General features: G+C 42.8%; 1 long non-coding RNA gene across 1 annotated transcript in view; it reads right to left on the bottom strand.

Annotated features, from left to right (window-relative positions):
• Window positions 1–24812, bottom strand: part of LOC111524429 — a 65111-nt gene extending 40299 nt beyond the window's left edge. Inside the window, exons 1-2 of the long non-coding RNA XR_002725784.2 lie at window positions 24559–24812; window positions 23010–23252 (exon numbers count right to left, since the gene is read on the bottom strand). This is a non-coding gene — a long non-coding RNA (uncharacterized LOC111524429). The remainder of the gene's footprint in view (window positions 1–23009; window positions 23253–24558) is intronic.
• Between the last annotated feature and the right edge of the window lie 147 nt (window positions 24813–24959).

Below are 24959 nucleotides of genomic sequence, written 5' to 3'. Positions count from 1 at the left end.
GGAAGGAAGGAAGGAAGGAAGGAAGGAAGGAAGGGAGAAAGGAAGGAAGAAAGGAAGGAAGGGAAAGATAAAAAGAAAGAAAGAAAGAAGAAGGGAAGGAAGGAAAGGGAAAGAGAGAAAGAAGAAAGAGAGAGAGAGAAAGAAGAGATAAAGAGGGAAAGAGGGAAGGGTTGAAAGAAGGAAGGAAGGGAGAAAAAGAAAGAATGAATGAAAGAGAAAGGGAAAGAAAAAGAAAGAAAGAAAGAGAAAGAAAGAAAGAAAAGAAAAAAGAAAGGAAGGAAGAAAAGACAGAGAAAGAATAGGAAATAATAGCAGAAATCCTCCCAGTTCTTGGGAAAGAGATGGATATCCAGGTCCAGAAGCTACAAGAATCCTGAATACCTTCAACTGAAACAAGACCTTTCTGAGGCACATTATATTCAAATGTCAAAACTCAAAGATGAAGAAAGAATTCTAAAAGCAGCAAGAGAAAAGTCAAGTCATATATAAGGGAATCCTAATTAGACTAACAGTGTGAATTTCTCAGCTGAAACCTTACAAGCCAGGAGAGAATGGGATGATATATTCAAAGTACTAAAAAAAAATACCTGCAATTCAAGAATATCATACCCAGTAAAGCTTTCCTTCAAAAACTGAGAAATAAAATATTTCAGAGACAAGCAAAAACTAAGGGAATGGAATTCATCACCACTAGACTGGCCTTAGGAAAAAATGTTCAAGGGAATATTAAATCTGGAAGTGAAAAGATGATAACCACCAACATGAAAACATGAGAACATATAAAACTCACTGGTGGACCTAATACAGAAAAGAAAAAGAAAAAAGAATCAAACTTTATCATTACAGAAAATTACCCAACCAAAAGTATAAACAACAGAGGAAGTAAGGAACAGAGAATATACAAGACTATCAAGAAACAATCAATAAAATTATAGGAGTAAGTCTTCACCTATCAATAATAACCCTAAATATAAACAAATAAAATTCTCCATTTATAAGATACAGGCTGGTTGAGTAGATTTTAAAAAGAGACCCAAATATACGCTCCCTACAAGAAACTCAACTCACCTGTAAAGACACATATACAGACTAAAAATGAAGGGATGGAAAAAGATATTCTGTGCAATGGAAACCAAAGTGAGCAGAAGTAGCTGTGCTTACATCAGACAAAACAGACTTCAAATTAAAAGTTATTTTAAAAGACAAGGAAAGACATTCTATATTAATAAAGGGATCAATTCAGCTAAAGAATATAAAAATTGTAGATATATCTGCACCCAACAGCAGAGCACCTACACATATAAAGCAAATATTATTAGATCTAAAGGGAGAGATAAATTTCAATACAATAATAGTTGGGGACTTTAGCACCCCATTCTCAGCACTAGACAGATCATCTACACAGAAAAACAACAAGGAAACATAACATTTAAATGTACAATAGACCAAATGGACATAACACACACTTAAAGAACATTTCTCCCAACAGCTATAGATAAACATTCTTTTTATCAGCATTTGGAACATTCTCTGGGATTAACCATATATTAGGACACAAAGTAGTCTCCAATTTAAAAAAATATATATTAAGACCAGGCATGGCGGCTCATGCCTGTAATCCCAGGACTTTGGGAGGCCAAGGCAGGCAGATCACGAGGTCAGGAGATCAAGACCATCCTGGCTAACACGGTGAAATCCCGTCTCTACTAAAAATACAAAAAATTAGCCGGGCATGGTGGCATGTGCCTGCAGCTCCAGCTGCTCAGGAGGCTGAGGCAGGAGAATCGTTTGAACCCTGGAGACAGAGGTTGCAGTGAGCCAGGATCATGCCACTGCACTCTAGCCGAGGTGACAGAGTGAGACTCCATCTCAAAAAAAAAAAAAAAAAAAAAAAATCAAAATTATATCAAATATTTTACCTGACCACAATGGAATAAAATTAGGCATCAATAATAAAAGGAACATTTGAAACTATAGATAACATGAATATTAAATAATATGGTTCTGAATGACCAATGGGTGAAGAAAGAAATTAAGAATGAAATTTTAAAAATTCTCTGAAACAGAAATAGAAACTCAACAACAAAATCTATGGGATTCATAATTTCCTAATACCTCAAAAGCAGTATTATAAGGCAGGTTTATAGCAATAAGTGCCTACATCAAAAAACTGAAAAGATTTCAAATAAACAACTTAATGCCCAGCTGCAGTGGCTCATGCCTATAACCCAAGCTCTTTGGGAAGCTGAGTGAAAGGATTGCTTGAGCCCAGAAGCTCAAGACCAGCCTGGGCAACATAGGGCAACAGAGCAAGATCCTGTCTTGAAAACAAACAAACAAACAAAAACAAAAACAATCTAATCATGTACATCAAGGAGCTAAAAAAGCAAGAACAAACCAAACCAAAATTAGAAGAAATGAAATAATAAAGATAAGAGAGGAAATAAATAAATTTCGACTAAAAAAAAATGAATTAAACAAAAAACTGTTTTTTTGAAAAGATAAAATCAACAAACCATTAGGAGACTAAGAAAAAAGAGAGCACACTCAAATAAATAAAATTAGAAATGAAAAGGGAGCTATCACAACATATACCACAGAAATACGAAGTATCATTAGAGGCTACCATGATGATACACTAATAAATTCAAAAACCAAGAGGAATTGGATGAATTCTTGGACACATATCACCTACCAAGATTAAACCAAGAAGAAATAGAAAGCCTGAACAGACCAATAGCAAGTATTGATATTGAATCAGGAATAAAAAGTAGTGATTTCACTACTGAATTCTGCAAAATCTTTGAAAAAGAATTAATATCAAATATTTTTAAACTAGTCCAAAAAATTGAAGAAGAGAGAATTTTTCTTAACTCATTCTACCAGGACAATATAACTCTGATACCAAAACTAGAAAAGGACATAACAACAACAACAAAAATCTACAGGCCAACATCCCTGATAAATATAGACACAAAAATCCTCAACAAAATACTGTCAAACCAAACCCAACAATACATCCGAAAGTTAATACACCATGACCAATTTGGATTTATCCCAGGAAAACAAGGATGGTCCAACATATGCAAATCAATAAACATCATACATCACACCAATAGAATGAAGGACAAAGCCATATCATCATCTCAATATATGCAGAAAAAGCTCATGACAAAATTCAATATCTCTTTGTTTTTCTGTTTGTTTTTATTTTTATTTATTTATTTATTTATTTATTTTTAGATGGAGTCTTGCTCTGTTGCCCAGGCTGGAGTGCAGTGGTGCAATCTCGGCTCACTGCAACATCCACCTCCCAGGTTCAAACAATTCTCTTGCCTCAGCCTCCTGAGTAGCTGGGATTACAGGTGTGCGCCACCATGCCCGGCAAATTTTTGTATTTTTAGTAGAGACGGGGTTTCATCATGTTGCCCAGGCTGGTCTCGAATTCCTGACCTTGTGATCCATCCACCTCAGCCTCCCAACGTGCTGGGATTACAGATGTGAGCCACCGAACCCGGCCAATATCTCTTTATAATAATAAACTTGTAATAAGTTAGTTATAGAAGGAAAGTACCACAAATAATAAAGTTCATTATGACAAATCCAGTACTGAATGGTAAAAGGCTGAAAGCTTTTCTTCTAAGAATTGGAACAAGACAAGGATGCTCACTCTCACCACTCTTATTCAACTTGGCACTGGAAGTCCCACCCAGAGCAATTAGGCAAGAGAAAGAAAGAAAGGATGTCCAAACTGGAAAAAAGGATATCAAGTTGTCCCTGTTTGCGTATAACATGATCTTATATATGAAAAACCTAGACCCTACTAAAAAAGTCCAGAACTGATCAACAAATTCAGTAAAGTTGCAGATACAAAATTAATATTTAAAAATCAGCAACATTTATATACATAAACAACAAACTAGCTGAAAAAGAAATAAAGAAGGCAATCTCATTTATAACAACTACAAAAAAATTAGAATACCTAGGAATCAACTTAACCAACAGGTAAAAACCTTCACAAGGAAAATCACAAAACACTGATGAAATTGAAGAGGATATGAGCAAATGAGAAAACATCCCATGCTCATGGATTGAAAAAGTAATATTGTTAAAATGACAACACTATCCAAAGCAATCTACAGACTTAATGCAATCCCTATCAAAATACCAATAACATTCTTCATAGAAATTTTTTTAAAAATCTGAAAATGTGTATAGAACCACAAAAGACACAAAATAGCCAAAACAATCCTGAAGAAAAAGAATCAGACCTCAAAATATAGCACAAGGCTGTAGCAACCCAAACAGCATGGTACTGGTATAAAAACAGACACATAGACCATTGCAACGGAATAGAGAACTCAGAAATGAATCCATGTGTCTACAGCCAGTTGATTTTTGACAAAGGTGTCTAAAATACTTATCGGGAAAAGGACAGTCACTTCAATAAATGCTGCTGGGAAAACTAGATATCCACATGCAGAAGAATGAAACTAGATCCCCACTTCTCACCCTATAAAAAAATTAACTTAAAATGGTTCAAAGACCTAAATGTAAGACCCAAAATGATAAAACTACTGGAAAAAAAAAAAAAAACATAGGAGAAATGCTTTAGGACACTGGTCTAAGAAAATATTTTATAGAGGCCGGGCGCGGTGGCTCAAGCCTGTAATCCCAGCACTTTGGGAGGCCAAGACGGGCAGATCACGAGGTCAGGAGATCGAGACCAGTCTGGCTAACACGGTGAAACCCTGTCTCTACTAAAAAAAAAAAAATACAAAAAACTAGCTGGGCGAGGTAGCAGGCGCCTGTAGTCTCAGCTACTCGGGAGGCTGAGGCAGGAGAATGGCGTAAACCCGGGAGGCGGAGCTTGCAGTGAGCTGAGATCCAGCCACTGCATTCCCGCCTGGGCCACAGAGCGAGACTCCGTCTCAAAAAAAAAAAAAAAAAAAAAAGAAAGAAAATATTTTATAGATAAGATTCAAAGCACAGACAATAAAAGCAAAATATATAAATGTGATTACATTAAACTAAAAAAGTTTCTGCATAGCAAAGGAAACAATCAACAGAGTGAAAAGACAACAGAATAGGAGAAAACGTTAGCAAACTACTCATCTGACAGCATCTTAATATCCAGAATATACAAGGAACTCAAACATCTCAACAGCAAAATAACAAAAAAAAAAAATGGACAAATGATCTGCATAGATGTTTCTCAAAGGAAAATGTACAAATGGCCAACAAATATACTTTAAAATGCTCAGCATCACTAATCATCAGGGAAATCCCAATCTAAGTCACATGAGGTATCATCTCACCCTAGTTAGGATGGCTATGATCATAAAGACAAAAAATAACACATGCTGGTATGGATGTAGAGAAAAGAGAATTCATACACTTTTGGTGGGAATGTAAACTACTACAGTCATTATGGAAAACATTATGGAGGCTCCCCAAAAAACTACAAATAGAGCTATTATATAATCCAGCAATCCCACTACTGGGAATTTATCCAAAGAAAAGGAAATCATTATATCATAGAGACATTTGCACCCTCATGTTTATTACAACACCATTCATAACAGCCAAGATATGGAATCAGCATAGGTGTCCAACAACATATGAATGGATAAAGGTAATAAGGTACATATAATATACACAGTGAAATGCTATTCGACTATAAAAAAGAATGAAATACTGTCATTTGCAGCAAATAGATGGAACTGGAGGATTGTACGTTAAGTGAAATAAGCCAGCAACAGAAAGTTAATTAAACACCACATGTTCTCACTCATATGTGGAAGCTAAAAAACAAAAATGTTGATCTCATAAAAGTAAAAAGTAAAACAGAGGATACTAGAGTCTGAGAAGGGTAGAAGAAAGGGAGGATAGGGAGAGATTTGTCAAAGGACACAAAATTCCAGCTAGACAGCAGGAATAAATTCTAATGTTCTACACCACTGTACAATGACTACAGTTAGAGATAGGTAGATGATAGATGGATGGATAGATAGATAGATAGATAGATAGATAGATAGATAGATAGATAGATTTTTTTTCCCAAACAGCTAGAAGGAAGATATTGAACATTCCCAACACAAAGGAATGATATATATTTGAGTGATGGACACACTAACTACCCTGATCTGATCACTATATATTACATGTATGGAAACATCACTATGTACTCCATGAATTTGTACAATTATTATTTGTCAATTAAAATGTAAAATAATGTAAATCTAAAAAAATTAAACTGTAAACTGTATTTCACAACAAAAGCTCCATCAAGTTCAAGACACTTTTGTGTGCAATACCAGCTAAATTTTAGTCCATCCCTAACGATCTAAGAGTCCTAGGAATTGAACCATGTCAATGCAGTCTTTTTTACGTTATAAACTGAAAACAATGTGTCCCCTTTAAAGATTTTTTGAGATGAGGAAACAAAAAAATCAAAAGGAGCCAAATCAGGACTGTAAGGTGGATGCCTGATGATTTGCCATTGAAACTGTCACAAAATTGCCCTTGTTGGATGAGAGGAATGAGCAGGGGCATTGTTGTGGTGAAGGACTCTCTGGTGAGGCTTTATCAAGCATCTTTCTGCTAGCTAACTTCCTCCAAGCATTCTCATAATAAGCATATGTTATTATTCTTTGCCCCCAGAAAGACAATAAGGAAAATGTGTCAAGCATCCAAAAAACTGCTGCCATGACCTTTGTTCTTGACCAGGCTGCTTTTGTTTGGACTGGGCCACTTCCACCTCTTAATAGCCATTGCTTTGATTGTGATTTGTCTTCAGGATTGGACTGGTAAAGTCATGTTTCATCTCCTGTCAGAATGGCTGTTATGAAAAAGATAAAAGGTAACAAGCATAGGTGAGGATGTGGAGTTATGAGAACCCCTGCACACTGTTGGTGGAAATGTAAACTAGTATGGTGGGAAACAGTATGGAGGTTCCTAGAAAAATTAAAAATAGAACAACTATATGATCCAGCAATCCTGCTATTAGTTATAAATCCAAAGAAAATGAAATCAGCATATCACAGAGATATCTGTACTTCCGCGTTCATTGCAGCATTATTACCATAGCCAAAATACAAAATCTATGTAAGCATCCATCAGTGAATGAATGGATCAAGAAAATGTGGCATATATATGCAATGGAATACTATACATCCTTATAAAAGAAGGTTATCTTGTCATTTGTGACAACGTAGATGAACCTAGAGAACATTATGCTAAGTGAAATAAGCCAGGCACAGAAAGGTAAACACTGCATGATTTCACTTAGGATGTGGAATAAAAAAAAAATTGAACTCTCAGAAGCAGAGAGTAGACTGGTGGTTATCAGGGGCTGGAGATGAAGAGGAAACAATGAAGAGATATTGGTTAAAGGACCTAAAATTTCATTTAGACAGGAGGAATAAATTCTGGAGATCTATTGTGCAGCATGGTGACTATAGTAAATAATGTATTCCATACTTGAAAATTGCTAAAAGAGTACATTTTAAATGTTCTCATAAAAATAAGTGTGTGGGCCGGGCGCGGTGGCTCAAGCCTGTAATCCCAGCACTTTGGGAGGCCGAGACGGGTGGATCACGATGTCAGGAGATCGAGACCATCCTGGTCTACACGGTGAAACCCCGTCTCTACTAAAAAAAATACAAAAAACTAGCCGGGCGAGATGGCGGGCGCCTGTAGTCCCAGCTACTCGGGAGGCTGAGGCAGGAGAATGGCGTAAACCTGGGAGGCGGAGCTTGCAGTGAGCAGAGATCGCGCCACTGCACTCCAGCCTGGGCGACAGAGCGAGACTCCGTCTCAAAAACAAACAAACAAACAAACAAAACAAAACAAAAAAATAAGTGTGTGGGGTGATGCATATGTTAATTAGTTTGATTTAATTATTCCACAAAGTATACATATATCAAAGTTTCATGATGTATACCATAAATCTACACAATTTGTCATTTTTTGATTGAAATAATGATAGTAATAATAATAAATTCTATGTAGCAACAACCCCTAGACTAGGGAAACAAGAGCCCCTCAGCTTTGCCCCCAACCAGCTGAGCAGCCTTAGTTAAGGATGTAGCTTCTCTTTGGCTACCCCAGTCTCCTTTTCTGCAGACTTGAGACAATCACCGAAAGCCCTGGTGGCTTTCAAAAGGGCAGTTTAATGGCATGATGAGGGCAGGAGCCAGGCCAAAGAGGATTTTGAAGGGAGCTTCTGAAAGATAAACTGTTTAGTGTTTCTTGACTAAGTTGGTGATTACAAGATGTAGTTCAGAGTAATCAAGAGGACAATGATCTAAGCCTTTTGCTGATTGTTAAGGGCCAAGGGATCCTAAGGGCTTGGCATCTGGCCCCATTCTCCTGCATTTTCTCTTCTCTCATTTTTCAGTGATCTTACCAGGACAGCTTTCTCTCTCTACATGTGTGCCTGCACAAAGGTCTGCCTTATTAAATAGTAACTCTCGTTCTTAGAGTCCATGTCCTTTCCCCCGGTCCTGTTTCCTCTTTCCCTCTGTAATGTGAAGGACTGTGCAATTCAATCTATTTTGGAATTAGAAGTTTGGAGCAGTTTGATACAATCACACTGTATCAAATCATTTTGAAATTAATGTTCATTCAGACCCGTAACGAGGCATGTGGCAGGTTGAGAGGGCACATGTGTAAGGGCCCATGCCAACACACACTCATCATCCCAGAAACACAATCAGGCCCTAGCTCAGCATTTCCCATATGTCAGTCATTTGAATATACCTTCATTATTTGTAAGAATATTTTGCTATATTCACTTATCACTCAACTAACTTTTTTTTTTTTTTTTTTTTTTTTTGAGATGGAGTCTCTCTCTGTCACCCAGGCTGGAGTGCAGTGGTGCAATCTCAGCTCACTGCAGCCTCTGCCTCCCAGGTTCCAACAATTATCCTGCCTCAGCCTCCCAGGTAGCTGAGATTACAGGTACATGCCACCATGCCTGGCTAATTTTTTTGTATTTTTAGCAGAGACAGGGTTTCACCATGTTGGCCAGGCTGGTCTCAAACTCCTGACCCCAGGTGATCTGCCCGCCTTGGCCTCCCAAAGTGCTAGGATTACAGCCGTGAGCCACCACGCCTGGCCCACTCAACTAATTTTTAAATCAGTTACCTGTTTTTTAACTTAGCTCTTCATTAAAAAATGATAACCATGAAAAGAATGGGTTTGATATGTTAATAGTATATTTTTTCTAATTTAAAATATACATAGTCATTCCTCAGAGGGTATTGGTTCCAGGGCACTCCTGACCCCCTGCAGAAACTAAAATCTGCAGATGCACAAGTCCCTGTATAAAATGGTGTAGTATTTGCATATAACTTATGCACATCCTCCTATGTATTTTAAATCATCTCTAGATTACTTATAATACCTAATATAATATAAATGCTATATAAATATTATACTGTATTTTTTACAGTAATGACAAGATATAAAATCTGTACAGGCTGGGCATGGTGGCTCACACCTGTAATCCTAGCACTTTGGGAGGCCAAGGCAGGCAGATTGCTTGCGTCCAGGAGCTCGAGACAGACCAGCCTGGGCAACATGGTGAAACCCCATCTCTACCAGAAGAAGTTACAAAAAATTAGCCAGACGTATTGACTCCCGCCTATAGTCCCAGCTACTCGGGAAGCTGAGGTGAGAGGATCACCTGAGTCCAACAGGCGGAGTTTGCAATGAGCCAAGATGGTGCTACTGCACTCTAGCCTGGGTGACAGAGCAAGATCCTGTCTCAAAAATTAATTAATTAATTAATCTAAATAAAATTAGTACAATGCAATTCCTGGTTGGTTGAAGCCACAGATGCGGAACTCACAAATATAGAGAGGGCCAACTGTATATATCATGCTTATCCATTAACCTTATTTTCTGTACCACCGGTGTATATACCACACATGCAAAACGCCGTTAGAACTCACCACTGTACTCCAAGGTAATCATTGGGAAGGCATGTGCTCCCTCAGGCCTCAATATTGCAGTAACACTTGTCCACCTAGATCCCAGTTTTTCAATAGGAGCCTTCACTGTATATACTTAATCTGGATCAAGGTCGTTTTTTGGGAGGGAGGGAGGCTTATATTGGTTTGCTGGGACAGCCACAACAAATTACTACAGACTGGGTGACTTAAGCAACAGAAATTTATTTTCCCCCAGTTCTGGAGGCTGGAAGGCCAAAATCAGCCAGACTGGTTTCTTCTGAGGCCTCTCTCCTTGGTTCGTGGATGCCATCTTCTCCCTGTGTCCTCATGTGGCCTTTCCTCTGTGCTTCTCAGCGTCCTAAATCTCTTCTTACGGGAATAGCAGTCATATCGCATTAGGGCTCACCCACATGACCTCATTTGCCTTAATCACTTCCTTAAAGGCCCTGTGTCCAAACACAGTCCCAAATTTTGAGGTACTGGGGGTTAGGACTTCCACAAACAGATTTTGGAAAGACACGAGCTAGCCTATCACAGGGCTTAAGTGCAGGATGAGAGAGGATGGTGAATTCAATATGAGGGCCATGGTTGGAAGAATCAGGCTGCAGGGGATTACAAAGGAAAAGTCAAAGTTTGAAAGTAAAATAAGTGGGGGGAAAGGCAAAAAACAAGAATCAGGTTTAAACACCTGAAGACATTGCTCATTCTGATTTACAAGTCACTGGATGAAAAAACAAAAGAAAAAAGAGGATATCACTCATGACCAAGAAGTGCTTATGGCAGGGCACTGGGGCTCACGCCTGTAATCCCAGCACTTTGGGAGGCTGAGGCAGGCAGATCATGAAGTCAGCAGATTGAGACCATCCTGGCTAACAGGGTGGAACCCCGTCTCTACTAAAAATAGAAAAAATTAGCTGGGCGTGGTGGTGGGTGCCTGTAGTCCCAGCTACTGGCAAAGCCGAGGCAGGAGAATGGCATGAACCCAGCAGGCGGAGCTTGCAGTGAGCTGAAATCGCACCACTGTACTCCATCCTGGGTGACAGAGCGAGACTCTGTCTCAAAAAAAAAAAAAAAAATGCTTATATATAAAAAATTGATAAGTCTCTAGAATATCCCAAATCCAATCAAAATAACCACAGTGTTCTCTGGTTGCGAATGGATCTAGAAAGATATAAACAGGTTGGACACAGTAGCTCACGCCTATAATCCCAGCACTTTGGGAGGATTGCTTGAGCCCAGGAGTTCCAGACCAGCCTGGGCAACAAGGTGAGACCCTGTCTTTACCAAAAAAAAAAAAAAAAAAATCAAAAAATTAGCTGGGCATGGTGGTGTGCACCTGTAGTCCCAGCTTCTTGGGAGGTTGAGGCAGGAGGACCATTTAATCCCAGGAGGGTCCAGGCTGCAGTGAGCCGTGGATGCACTCTAGCCTGGATGACAGAGCCAGACCCTTTCTCAATTTTTTTTAAAAGAAAGACATAAACAACTGACAGAACAATCTTTGTCCAAAGGGAATGTGTGTAGGGCAACTTAGGAAGATGGGGCAGAAACACAGGAGTCTGTGTGGTCTTAGACACTGTCCAGGATCAGGGAGCAGAGGGTGTAGGGAACTGACCTAGGCACTTACCTTAGAGTAGAGCTGGAGGCTCAGGGGATGCCACTGATCATGAGGATGGTGTGGTCCACCTGGCTGTGCCTCCCAGAAAGGGCTGCTGACGAGGAGGAAATGTGCCCGTTAAGGAGCACGGGAGTCCGAGCTCGATCTGTTACATGTCTCATGGTTTCTCCACCCACCTCCTTTAAGCATGACTGGCAACGTAGTAATTAGGGCTGACCCCAAATATTCTAGCTCTTCTCTCCTCCCAAGAACCTGCTAGGATTGCATTTCCACTCCTTTGAAATTAGTTGAGTTCATGTGACTTGCTTTCCATGTGACTTGCTTTTGTCAATGAAAAGGGAGTGGAACAACATGGGTCTCTTCTAGGGAGAAGCTTGAAGAGACAGTGAGGGATTTGCTACAGTTCTTTTCCTTCCTGTGTAATGGTTGAAATGGAGACTCTATCAGCCTGGATCTCGGGGCACAATGATGAAAGGAGTCCCTCTGCTGACCTGTGCTAAACGTATAGAATAAGCAAGAAATACAGTTTTGTTGTGTGAAGCTGCTGAGGTTTGGAGATTATTTGTTACTGGAGCAAAGCCTAGCCCATCCTGACTGAAAGTTAGTGTAAGCCAGTCCTACTGAGTCTGCTCATGTCAGTACTGAGAAAAGAAAAGCAGAATTTCTGTTTCGTTTGTTTGTTTGTTTGTTTGTTTTGAGACAGTCTCATTCTGTTGCCCAGGCTGGAGTGCAATGGTGCAATCTCAGCTTACTGTAACCTCTGCCTCCTGGGTTCAAGCAATTCTCTAACCTCTGCCTCCCAAGTAGTGGGACTACAGGCACGTGTCACCACACTTGGCTAATTTTTGCATTTATAGTAGAGATGGGATTTCACCATGTTGGCCAGGCAGGTCTTGAACTCCTAACCTCAAGTGATAGGCCCGCCTCAGCCTTCCAAAGTGCTGGGATTACAGGCATGAGCCACCACCCCTGGCCTGAGCCACTGTGCCTGGCAGAATTTCTAAACCAACAAAGCTTAGAACGAAACCCTGAGACAAAGTGATCAGTCTTAACTGGCTAACTAGCCTCCTTCTTTTCAACTTGCCCCTGTTGCCCTTTGAGATATTTTACTGAGCTTGATTCCAGCAGTGAACTGCAGGTCCACCCCCTTATGTTCTATATTACCCCACACAAACCAGCTGTCTATGGGCCATGTCCAAGCTACCGACATGTTCACTTAGCATGCTTAAAATGTTTAATTAGTTAAAACTGGAGGATTTCATATAAAAATCTAGATTCCTGGCTGCTCAGAAGAAATTAGACTATCCAGCCCCCTTGGTCCTATATTCTTACATGACTTGAAGCAAAATCACAGCTACCCACTTCAGATGGGAGCTGAACACACCAAGATGCCACAGTCTCCACAGTTCCCTGCTGCTTAACCTCTGTTGGCTTCATTCACTTCCTGCCTCAACTCTGAGAGCATCTGAGTCTGTGACCTCTGTGTCTGCTTCACCCTTACCCCCACATACACATACACACACACACACACACACACACACACACACACTCTTCCAGTCACTCCATCCAGCGTGTATTTTCCCAGACATTCTTTTCCACTCCTTTCTGCCTTTACGTTCCATTTCCTCTGCCTGGAATGCCCCTCATCATCTCTACTCACTGAAATAAACCTGTGCATTCATTCACCAATACCCAGCTCAACTGTCACCTTCTGAGGCAGCAGATGCCTGGCTTGGCATCCATCTCCCCTCCCTGCATGGCCCAGTCTTCCCTGGAGACAGAGATGGTCATGTACGTGAGTCCTGGAAAATGAGATGGAAGCGTAAGTGTGTGGTGGATGTCATGGAAGGCCACCTAAGGGAAACATCTCTCCTGGGAACTGGTGTGCACCCCGCCTGCCTCCTCCCTCAGTCTAGCCTCTGGAGCAGAGAACACACTCTCTCCATTACTCCTGCCTCCTTCAAAACTCTTCTCAAATGTCACCTCTCAATTAGATCTTTTCTTTTCTTTTCTTTTCTTTTCTTTTCTTTTCTTTTCTTTTTGTTCTTTTTCTCTGAACTCTGTTGCCCAGGCTGGAGTGCAGTGGCGCAATCATAGCTCACAGCAGCCTCAAACTCCTGAGCTCAAATGATCCTCCCTTCTCAGACTCCCAAGTATCTGGGACCACAGGTGTGCACCACCACCCTGGCTAATTTTTTTATTTGTGGGGACGATATCTCACTATGTTGCCCAGGCTGGTTTCAAACTCCTGAGCTCAAGCAATCCTCCTGCCTTGACCTCACAAAGTGCTGGAATTACAGGTGTGAGCTACTCAGCCTGTCCTCAATGAGATCTTTTCTAACTGCCCTACTTAAAAAATCGACACCCCTCCCTTCCCAACTCTCCCGACCATTCTTTCCCTGCCTTTCTCCCAATGTGGTCTACTTTTTAACATACTCTATAATGTATGTATTTAGATTTGGTATTTACTGCCTGCTCCCCACTGGAATATCAACCTCACGAGGGCAGGGAATTGTCTTCTTCTTTTTTTTTTTTTTTTTTTTTGGTCTTTTTTATCACCTGTGTATTCCAAGCACCCAGAAAGAACCCATGATAGACATTAATAAGTATCCTGAATGAATACTAGACCTCAGCCATTCCACGCCATTTGAAACCCAGACATTTTTAAGGTTCAGTATTACTCCCACTTTCCATAAAAACCAAGTCCTATAGGCTGCCTCTGCATCATATCACCTCTCTGATCAATTTTATCCTCTCTATGTTCCCAAACATTACCTGCATTTGAGGCTCTGTCATCTCCCTCTAGCTATGGCATCAGCATTCTATCTTTCCTTTTTTTTTTTTTTTTTTTTTTTTTTTTTTTTTGAGTTTTTCTCTTGTTGCCCAGGCTGGAATGCAGTAGTGCCATCTCGGCTCACTGCAACCTCTGCCTCCCGGGTTCAAGTGACTCTCCTGCCTCAGCCTCCTGAGTAGCTGGGATTACAGGCACACACCACCATGCCCAGCTAATTTTTGTATTTTTAGTAGAGATGGGATCTCACTATGTTGGCCAGGCTGTTCTCAAACTCCTGACCTCAAGTGATCCATCTGCCTCAGCCTGTCAAAGTGCTAACTGTCTCTCTGTCTCAACTCTTTCCCCTCCAACCCACCCTACAGAGAGAGGACCTCACTGTGTTAATGTCCTGCTTAAAACCTTTCTTTGGCAGGCGGGCATGGTGGCTCACACCTGTAGTACCCCGGGAGACTGAGGCAGGAGGATGGCTTGAGCCCAGGAGTTTGAGTTCAGCCTGGACAATATAGTGAGACCCTGTCTCAGAAAAAACAAATTTATGAGTTTCAAGTCAAGACTAAATAGGAAAAAAAAAAAAAAAAAAACCTTAACCAGCCTCTCTATGGCCCCCATGGCCTTCTCACAAAATCCACTCTCCGGTGGCCCCCAAGCCTTAAGTGGTCTGGTCCCACTTCCTGCTGTGCCTGCTCATCCTCACACCACCCTCCCCAACATTCCTCAGGCCTGCAGAACATCTTACTGCTGGCCACAGAGCTCTCCTGCAGACATTTACATCTTCTGCTCTTTCCGCTGAAAATGATCTCCCTGCATCTTTTTTTTTTTTTTTTTTTTTTTTAAGAGTCTTGCTATGTTGCCTGGGCTGGTCTTGAACACCTGGCTTCCAGATATCCTCTCACCTCCGCCTTCTTAGTAGCTCAGATTACAGACATGAGCCGCACTATTCAGGTTCCCCTGCCTCTCACCAGGCTTGTTCCTATCTTCCTTGGGGACTTCCTCCAGGAAGCCTTCCTTAGCTTCACCCCAAGCTGGGTGAGCTGCCTCATATCTGTGTTCACATATCAGCTTGTGCTGACCTCGGTCAGCTTTTCTGCCTTTGCCATGAGATCATGTGAGCCTTGAGGACTGGAGTTTTGTCTTATTTTATAATCCCAGTGAGGCTGGGTGCAGTGGTGTGCATCAGTAAATCCAGGTTCTGCAGTGTGCTATGATAGTATCTGTGAATAGCCACTAACTACACTCTAGGTTGGGCAACAGAGCAAGACCCCATCTTTAGAGAATAAAAACAGGCCAGGCACAGTAGTTCACATCCATAATCCCAGGACTTTGGGAGGCTGAGGTGGATGGATCGCCTGAGCTCAGGAGTTTGAGACCAGCTTGGCCAGCATGGCAAAACCCCATCTCTACTGAAAATATAAAAATTAGCTTGGCACAGTGGTGCATGCCTGTAACCCTAGCTACTCAGGAGGCTAAGGCTGGAGAATCGCTTGGACCTGGGAGGCGGAGGTTGCTGTGAGCTGAGATCGTGCCACTGCACTCTGGCTTGGGTGACACAGCAAGACTCCATCTCAAAAAAAAAAAAAAAGTAAATAATAAATAACAAAACAAATTAAATTTATTATTTAAATGTTTTAAATAACAAATGATAATCCCAGTGAGGATACATCATCTAAATAGTAGGCACTTAGTAAATAAGAAGGGAAGGAAAGCAGGAAGAAGGGAAGGGGGAAGCAGAAAAGAAGAAAGAAAGGTCTCAGATGCTCAGTTCTCTTTCTGGGCACATGGTGGGGCTGCACCTCTCCACCCACTTGAGCACGTGCTCAGCCATGTGATCTGCTTTGGCCCATGAAATATGAGTGAAAATGACATGTGTCACTTTTAGGCAGAAGCAGATAGGTCAGTCCGTGGTCTCCATCCTCTTTTTACTGTCTGCTGGGTCACAGAAGCATGTGCTGAGATGGAGTCTCTGTCACCCAAGGCCTCTGAGTGACTAAGACAAGCAGAGCCCCTGGTGGACCTGCAGTGGACACACAGCATGGGGTGAGAAAGACACTCTGTTCTTTTGAAATGTTGAGAGTTGCACAATCACATCTCTTCTCCTTTTTTTTTTTTTTTTTTTTTTGAGGAGTTTCCTCTTGTTCCTCAGGCTGGAGTGCAGTGGCATGATCTCAGATCACTATAACCTCCACCTCCCAGGTTCCAGTGATTCTCCTGCCTCAGCCTCCTGAGTAGCTGGGATTACAGGCACCCACCACCATGCCCGGCTAATTTTCTGCATCTTTAGTAGAGATGGGGTTTCACCATGTTGGCCAGGCTGGTCTCAAACTCCTGACCTCAGGTGATCCACTCGCCCCGGCCTCCCAAAATACTGGGATTATGGGCATGAACCACCATGCCCGGCCACATCTCTTCTTTTCTTTTTAAATTTCACCTTTTATTTTAGATGCAGAGGATATACGTGCAGGTTTGTTACATGGGTATATTGCACGATGCTGAAGTTTAAGGTACAATTGATTGTGTCACCCAGGAAATAAGCATAGGACCCAAAAAGTAGTTTTCCAACCCTTGCCACTCCTTCCCTCTACCCTCTAGAGTCCCCAGTGTCTATTGTTTCCATCTTTATGTCCTATGTTCCCAATATTTTGCTCCCACCTGTAAGTGAGAACATGGGGTATTTGGTTTTCTGTTTCTACGTTAATTCAAGTGCAGTTGGTTTGAGGTATTGGAGAAAATCACATCTTTTTACCCTTTTATTTGCTAAGAATATCAGACACTACCTTGTCTTTCCCACTGCTATACAATTTTAATTCCAATTGCGTGTTTTCCATGGATTCTTGCAAAGATGCTATAAGGCAAACAGGTCAAATATTATTATCTCCCACCTACAAACTCAGAAAAAGAAACTGAATGACTGTCAGGGAGTCGCCCAGGTAGGAGAGAAGGGAGCTAACACCAGAGCCCAGGTCCCTGGCTCCCCATCCATGGCTTCCTGCTTCTAGTCAGTAAAACAGCACAGGTCTAAAGAGCTTAAAATCTGGGGATCCCCACCAGAAAGGGGTCCTTCTTTTATTACAAAGAAAATATATCCAAAGGTTAGAATCAGGCCAGGCTCAGTGGCTCACACCTGTAATCTCAACACTTTGGGAGGCCGAGGCAGGTTGATCACTTGAGATCAGGAGTTCGAGACCAGCCTGCCCAACATGGTGAAATCCCCATCTCTGTTAAAAATACAAAAATTAGCCAGGAATGGTGGCACTTGCCTGTAAATCCTAGTTACTCGGTAGGCTGAGGCAGGAGAGTCGCTTGAACCTGGGAGGCAGAGGTACCAGTGAGCCAAGACTGCACCACTGTACTCCAATCTGGGCAACAGAGTGAGGCCCCCGTCTCAAAAAAAAAAAAAGAAAGAAAAAGTGTTGGAATCATGGACTTTAAAGCCAGACTGCCCAAGTTGGCCCCAGCTCCAGCCCTCACTACCCAGAGCTCATGAGCATAGCTCCCTCTCTCTCAAGTTCCATTCCTCCAGGCCTGTAACACTGGGAATAATAATAGTACCTACTTCTTACTCTTGTGAGTTTTAAATAAACAAATCCATGAAGAAGACTTGACATGGCGGTTGGCATATAATAAAGACTCACTGAGATTTCTCTGTGACTGCCCTATTATCACAGTTCTTTCCATTTAAACAGCCGCCTTCCAGGACGGTAATGCCAGGCTGCTGCCACAAGGTGGCATTGTTGTCTCCGGCCACCCTTCCAGAGCAGCTAAAGCTTCATTTCTCAAAATGCCAAGTTGAGTCAGAACGGAAGGAGAACCCAGAAAAAGATGACAGAGTCCGAGAACTCCAGCCAAAAACGTGTCCTCTTTGTCACGTTTGTGATGAAGTGATGAAACTGCTTCCTTCTTTTATCTCTGCTCTTTCTTGTAGCTGGATCCCCACACCTCGGAATATGCTGAAGCAGCTGGTAAAATTGGGCTGCCCAGCCCCAACCCACACCACGGGCATAACTGGGCAGGGGGTACTAGTGGAAGGTGATTGAATCCACTGCTGTAGAGAAGGGCTTCTCGGGCTGTAGCACGCTTACGCCTCACCTGGGCACCTTGTGAAAATGCAGATTCTGATTCCGCTGGTTTAGGATGGGGTCTGGCACTGTATATTTCTTTTTTGTTTGTTTGTTTTTGTTTTTGTTCTTTGAGATAGAGTCTTCACTTTGTAGCCCAAGCTGGAGTGCAGTGGTGCGATCTCGCCTTACCGCAACCTCCACCTCCGGCGGCTCAAGGGATTCTCGTGCCTCAGCCTTCCGAGTAGCTGGGACTACAGGCGAGTATCAACACGCCCAACTAATTTTTTGTATTTCAGTAGAGACGGGATTTCACCATGTTGCCCAGGGTGGTCTCGAACACCTGAGCTCAGGAGATCAGCCCGCCTCGGCCTCCCATTACAGGGGTGAGCCACGGCGCCCAGCCAGCACTGTGCATTTCTGACAAACTCTTGGGTGGGGTCTGTGCTGTGGTTCCGGGCCCCATACTCTGAGGACCTGGCCCATTTGTGGCAAATGGAATTGGCGACCTCTTGGAAGTCAAGGCTGCAGTGAGCCAAGTTCCTTACCCATGCTGGTTCACCCAGCCGCACAACAGCGCTGTGAAACCAGTGTCATTGTTCCCGTTTTATGGATGATAAACAAAAACATTCAGTAACTGTCCCAAGGTTGTAACAGCTAATTATTAGCAGAGCCGGAACTCAAACACAATACACTTCTGCTAGATCAAATGTTATTGTTTTATGTTGAATTAAAGTAAACATAGCCCAGCTTTCCCTCTCTGACTTCCCAAGACAAAGAGAAAAGGTCCCGGAGGCAGCAAAGAGTGGAAAGGAGGGCAGCTCCTGGAGCCAAACCTCCCAGACTCACAATCTGCCAGTCAGGAGCTGTGTGACCCTGACGAGTTGCTCAGCCTCTCTGTGCCTTACTTTCTTCATCTCAAAATAGGGAATAATAATGGCACCTACTTCGGGGAGTTATGCAGAAAAAGATGACAGCAATGATCAATTAAGTGATTAATTGAATAAGCAGGGCACAGGGTGAGTGCCCTTGCAAGCTTTTATGTTACAGAGAAAAAAAGGTCAGGCTTGGGGCTGTGGGTGCTTACCAACTTTCTTTCGGTTCCTTCCAAAATCCCTACCATCTGTGGGCGCCCTTCCACTGAATGCCTTTTTAAAAATTGTGGTATAAAAAAAAACATATAATCTTTACCACTTTCAACTGTACAGTTTGGTAACATTAAGTATGTTCACATTGTTACGAATGCATTTTAATACTTATGTAATTTTTTTTTTTTTTTTTTTTTTTTTTTTTTGAGTTGAATTCTCACTCTGTCACCAGGCCGGAGTGCAGTGGCACGATCTCAGCTCACTGCAACCTCCACCTCCCAAGTTCGAGCGATTCTTGTGCCTCAACCTCCTGAGTAGCTGGGATTATAGGCACCTGGCCACCACACCCAGCTAATTTCTTTTGTATTTTAAGTCAAGACAGGGTTTCACCATGTTAGCCAGGATGGTCTCGATCTCCCGACCTTGTGATCCACCCGCCTCAGCCTCCCAAAGTGCTAAGATTACAGGCATGAGCCACCGCACCCAGCCCTGTGTTGCCTATTTTAGAAATTAATTTAAAAATCATTATGCCCTCATGCTACCTGACTTCAAACTATATTACAAGGCTATTGATACCAAAACAGATATATAGACCAATGGAACAGAACAGAGGCCTCAGAAATAATACCACACATCTACAACCATCTAATCGTCAACAAACCTGCAAGCAATGGGGAAAGGATTCCCTATTGAATAAATGGTGCTGGGAAAACTGGCTAGCCATATGCAGAAAACTGAAACTGGATCCCTTCCTTACGCCTTATACAAAAATTAACTCAAGATGGATTAAAGACTTAAATGTAAAACCTAAAACCATAAAAACCCTGGAAGAAAACCTAGGCAATACCATTCAGGACATAAGCATGGGCAAAGACTTCATGACTCAAATACCAAAAGCAATTGCAACAAAAGCCAAAATTGACAAATGGGAGCTAATTAAACTAAAAAGCTTCTGCACAGCAAAAGAAACTATCATCAGAATGAACAGGCAACCAACAGCATGGGGGAAAATTTTTGCAATCTATCCATCTGGCAAAGGTCTAATATCCATAATCTATAAGGAACTTAAACAAATTTACAAGAAAAAACAAACAACCCTATTAAAAATTGGACAAAGGATATGAACAGACACTTCTCAAAAGAAGACATTTATGTGGCCAACAAACATATGAAAAAAAGCTCATCATCACTGGTCATTAGAAAAATGCAAATCAAAACCACAATGAGATACCATCTCACACCAGTTAGAATGGTGATCATTAAAAAGTCGGAAAACAGCAGATGCTGGACAGGATGTGGAGAAATAGGAACACTTTTACACTGTTGGTGAGACTGAAATTAGTTCAACCATTGTGGAAGACAGTGTGGTGATTCCTCAAGGATCTAGAACCAGAAATACCATTTGACCCAGCAATCCCATTACCGGGTATATACCCAAAAGATTATAAATCATTCTGCCATAAAGACACATGCACACGTATGTTTATTGCAGCACTATTTACAATAGCAAAAACTTGGAACCAACCCAAATACCCATCAATGATAGACTGGATAAAGAAAATGTGGCACATATACACCATGGAATACTATGCAGCCATAAAAAAAAGTCAGACCATGTCCTTTGCAGAGACATGGATAAAGTTGGAAATCATCATTCTCAGCAAACTAACACAAGAACAGAAAACCAAACACTGCATGTGCTCACTCATAAGTGGGAGTTGAGCAATGAGAACACATGGACACAGGGAGGGGAACATAACACACCAGGGCCTGTCAGGTGGTGGGGAGTAAGGGGAGGGAGAGTATTAGGACAAATACTTAATGCATGTGGAGCTTAAAACCTAGATGACAGGTTGATAGGTGCAGCAAACCACCATGGCACATGTATACCTGTGTAACAAACCTTCACGTCCTGCACATATATCCCAGAACTTAAAGTCAAATTAAAAAAAAAAGAAACATTATGCCCAAATACATCATTGATGTCTATTTCAGTTGAGTAAAGAGACTTGTTATACTGTGAAAGAGTTAGAAAAAAAGGGGAAGATGTGCTTGAAATCAGACTGAACGGAATTCAAATCCTGTCCCTGCCATTTATGGGCATTGGAAAAGTCAAGTAAGTTCTCTAAGCCTTTGTCTCCCCATTTTTTTTTTTTTCAAGACAGGGTCTTGCTCTGTTGCCCAGGCTGGAGAGTGCAGTGACTCAATCTCGGGTCACTGCAGCCTTGACCTCCTGGGCTCCAGTGATCTTCCCCCCTCAGCCTCCCAAGTAGCTGGGACTACAGGCATGCACCACCATGTCTGGCTGGTTTTTGTATTTTTAGTAGAGACAGGGTTTCGCCATGTTGCCCAGGCTTCCCCGTTCTTCAAAATGCACATGAAAATGATGCCCATCAAAGCATTCCTGGGAGCATTAAATGAGAATTCTTGCAAACCAAGGAGCACAGAATCTAACCCAAGAGTGCTGTGAGTTCACAGTGACTCTTATTTTGCACTGCACTTGGAAGAATGTTGGACAAAGCGTGTGCCTTGGAAGCCAGGGCAAGAGTTCTCAACCTATAGAGCACCAGGACCACCTGGGGTTCCTGTTAAAAATATCCATGCCAGGAGTTCCACCCCAAACCCACTGAGCCACAATCTAATAGGGTGGATGGAACCTGAGCCACTGTATTTTAACACTCTGCCCCCACCTTTTTTTTTTTTCTTTTTTTCTTTTTTTTGAGGTCGAGTCTCCTTCTATCGCCCAGGCTAGAGTACAGTGTCGGATCTCCGCTCACCACAACCTCCGCCTCCCGGGTTCAAGTGATTCTCTTTCCTCAGCCTCCTGGGTAGCTGGGACTACAGGCGCGCGCCACCATGTCTGACTAATTTTTGTATTTTTAGTAGAGAGGGGGTTTCACTGTGTTGGCCAGGCTGGTCTCTAACTCCTGACCTCGTGATCCGCGCCCCCGCCCCCGCCCCCCGGTCTCCCAAAGTGCTGGGATTACAGGCGTGAGACACTGCGCCCGGCCCACCCTGCCCCTTTAATTCGGGCACATCAAAGCTGAGAACAGCTAAGTGGAGATGCCCTGTGCCCTTGGGTGTCACTTCTGGGCCTCCGGAGGTGGCAGGCCCAGGCAGACTGACATGCTAAGGTTGTCGTTCTAGATGCTGAGAAGTTCTGAAGTCATCACCAGACAGTGTTAAGAAAGAGAGCTTTGGGGAGCAATTTCCCTCATGTGACCTGAGGGCGGGGGTAGGGATGGAGGAAGTCGCCCTCCCCACTCTGACATCTGAATCACCTTCCTTCCACTTGAAGCAGCAAAAAGAAGGTGCAAAGTCCCCGTTGCGTTTTACTGAGCTTCTGATGCACTCCCCCACCTCCCCAGCTGCTCTCTCCACATTCGAGGAAGCAGCGCGGGTAGCAGCAGACCCCGTCGCCCCTGGTTGCCTGGAAGTGTCCTTCCAAGCTTTTTTGTCAGAGAGAAAAAAAAAGCCAAGCTCGGGGCTGTGGGTACTTACCAACTTTCTTTCGGTTCCCTCCGAAATCCCTCCCATCTGTGGGAGGCTTTTTCTGCCACTCACCCACGTGTATTTGGTTTGCATCCCAATTCAGCCTTGCCACCGGCTCCCAGAAGCTCTGCGTAGCCCCGGAGTCTCCCTCGCGCAGAGGAAAGAGCTGGGACGGCCTCGCAGGCTGCGCTGGCGCCGCGGGAACAGCAGGTGGCGCCACGGACTCAAGGCGCCCTGAACCGGGAGCAGTTCCTAGAGAGAGGAAGAGTGTCTGTGTTCGCAGGAGCTCAATAAATGCTTGATAGGTATGTGTGAGAGCTGAATCTGTTTCCCGCTGCACTCTGTGTCCAGGTCTAAGCAGCAAAGCTGGCAGGAGGGTGAAAAAGCGAGTGTCCAGAGGTGGGAGTTGAACAATGGGAACACATGGACACAGGGAGGGGAACATCACACACCGGGTCCTGTCGGTAGGTGGGGGCAAGGGGAGGGGGAGCATTAGGACAAATACCTAATGCCTGAGGAGTTTAAAACCTAGATGACGGGTTGATAGGTGCAGCAAACCACTATGGCACATGTATACCTATGTAACGAGCCTGCACGTTCTGTACGTGTATCCCAGAACTTAAAAGTTAAAAATTAATATAAAAATTTAAAAAAAAAAAAAAAGCGAGTGTTTCCGCAGGAAGGGCGGGCGGACCCTCCGCCTTGCAGAAATGGGGAAGCCTGCCCCGGAAGCAGTGAAGGCCGCGCAGCACCAGGAGCGGAGGGGCCAGGACTCGGTCGCAAGCTGGGTGGTCTTAGACCCCACACGGGCTTCCCCAAAGACCTGCGGCTGCTAGCAACCCCAACCCCAGGGACAGAGTCCTGGGTCCTGAGGCACCAACTGAGAATTTCCCACGCTGAGTCATTTATTCGACGTATTTTGGACGTACCTACACATCACCTGAAATATGACTCAGTTATTTTTTTCTTCAACTCACTTTTTAAAGTTAAATGTAGGCCAGGTACAGTGGCTCATGCCTGTAATCCCAACACTTTGGGAAGCCCAGGCTGGAGGATCTCTTGAGGTCGGAAATTTGAGAGCAACCTGGGAAATATAGCAAGACCTCATCTCTAAAAAAAAAAAAAAAATTCAGAGCAGGAGTGGAAGTTTATTTAAAAGGTTTTAGAACAGGAAAGAAAGGAAAATACGCTTGGAAGAGACCCAAGCAGGGCACTGAAGTCAAGGGCCCATACATTTTTTTTAATTAGCCAGGTGTAGTGGTACGCACCTGTACCACTACTCAGGAGGCTGAGGTAGGAGAATCACTTGAGCCCAGGAGTTAGTCGAAGGTTGCAGCGAGCCGAGATCACACCACTGCACTCCAGCCTGGGCGACAGAGCAAGACTCTGTCTCTAAAATAAACAAACAAGAGTTATCTGTATTAATAAATAAATACATACATAAATAAGTAGAGCTAAATATAAGAGAAACAGTTTATTGCTATAATAACTAGGAGCCCAGTATTTCTCACCAAAACAGAACTATAAAAATAAATACACAACCGTCACGATTTCTTACCAGTCTGGCAGTTTACCACTGAAAAGCAACTGGTATCTCATCAGTGCTGTATTTTCCACACTTGAGGAAAACCAGGGATTCCAGCGCAGAAACCAACAGGAATTCGGAATGAAATGAGGTAACAGGTGGTGAAAGAAAAGCCAAGCAAAGTCCGAGAGAGAGGGGTCAAGTTTGTTTGGCACCACACTGCCAAACAAAGGGAACCCTGACCAACATTCTGTGCCCAGCAGTGGACTCCAGGGCTTCTTACAAGATGCACATTCTGCCGGAAACTGCGAGCTATTTTTGACTGGTAAGCTAGAGGGGAAGGGTAGAGGCCCGGTTTCCTGTAAGCCCACCCCACCCCTGAGGTCTGATGCCAAGCTGATGGCATCACAGGGTCAGGTGGTCCCAAGAGGTCA

Source organism: Piliocolobus tephrosceles, chromosome 17, assembly GCF_002776525.5.
Source record: "Piliocolobus tephrosceles isolate RC106 chromosome 17, ASM277652v3, whole genome shotgun sequence".
NCBI lineage: Eukaryota > Metazoa > Chordata > Mammalia > Primates > Cercopithecidae > Piliocolobus > Piliocolobus tephrosceles.
This window is presented reverse-complemented; position numbering and strand designations above follow the sequence as displayed.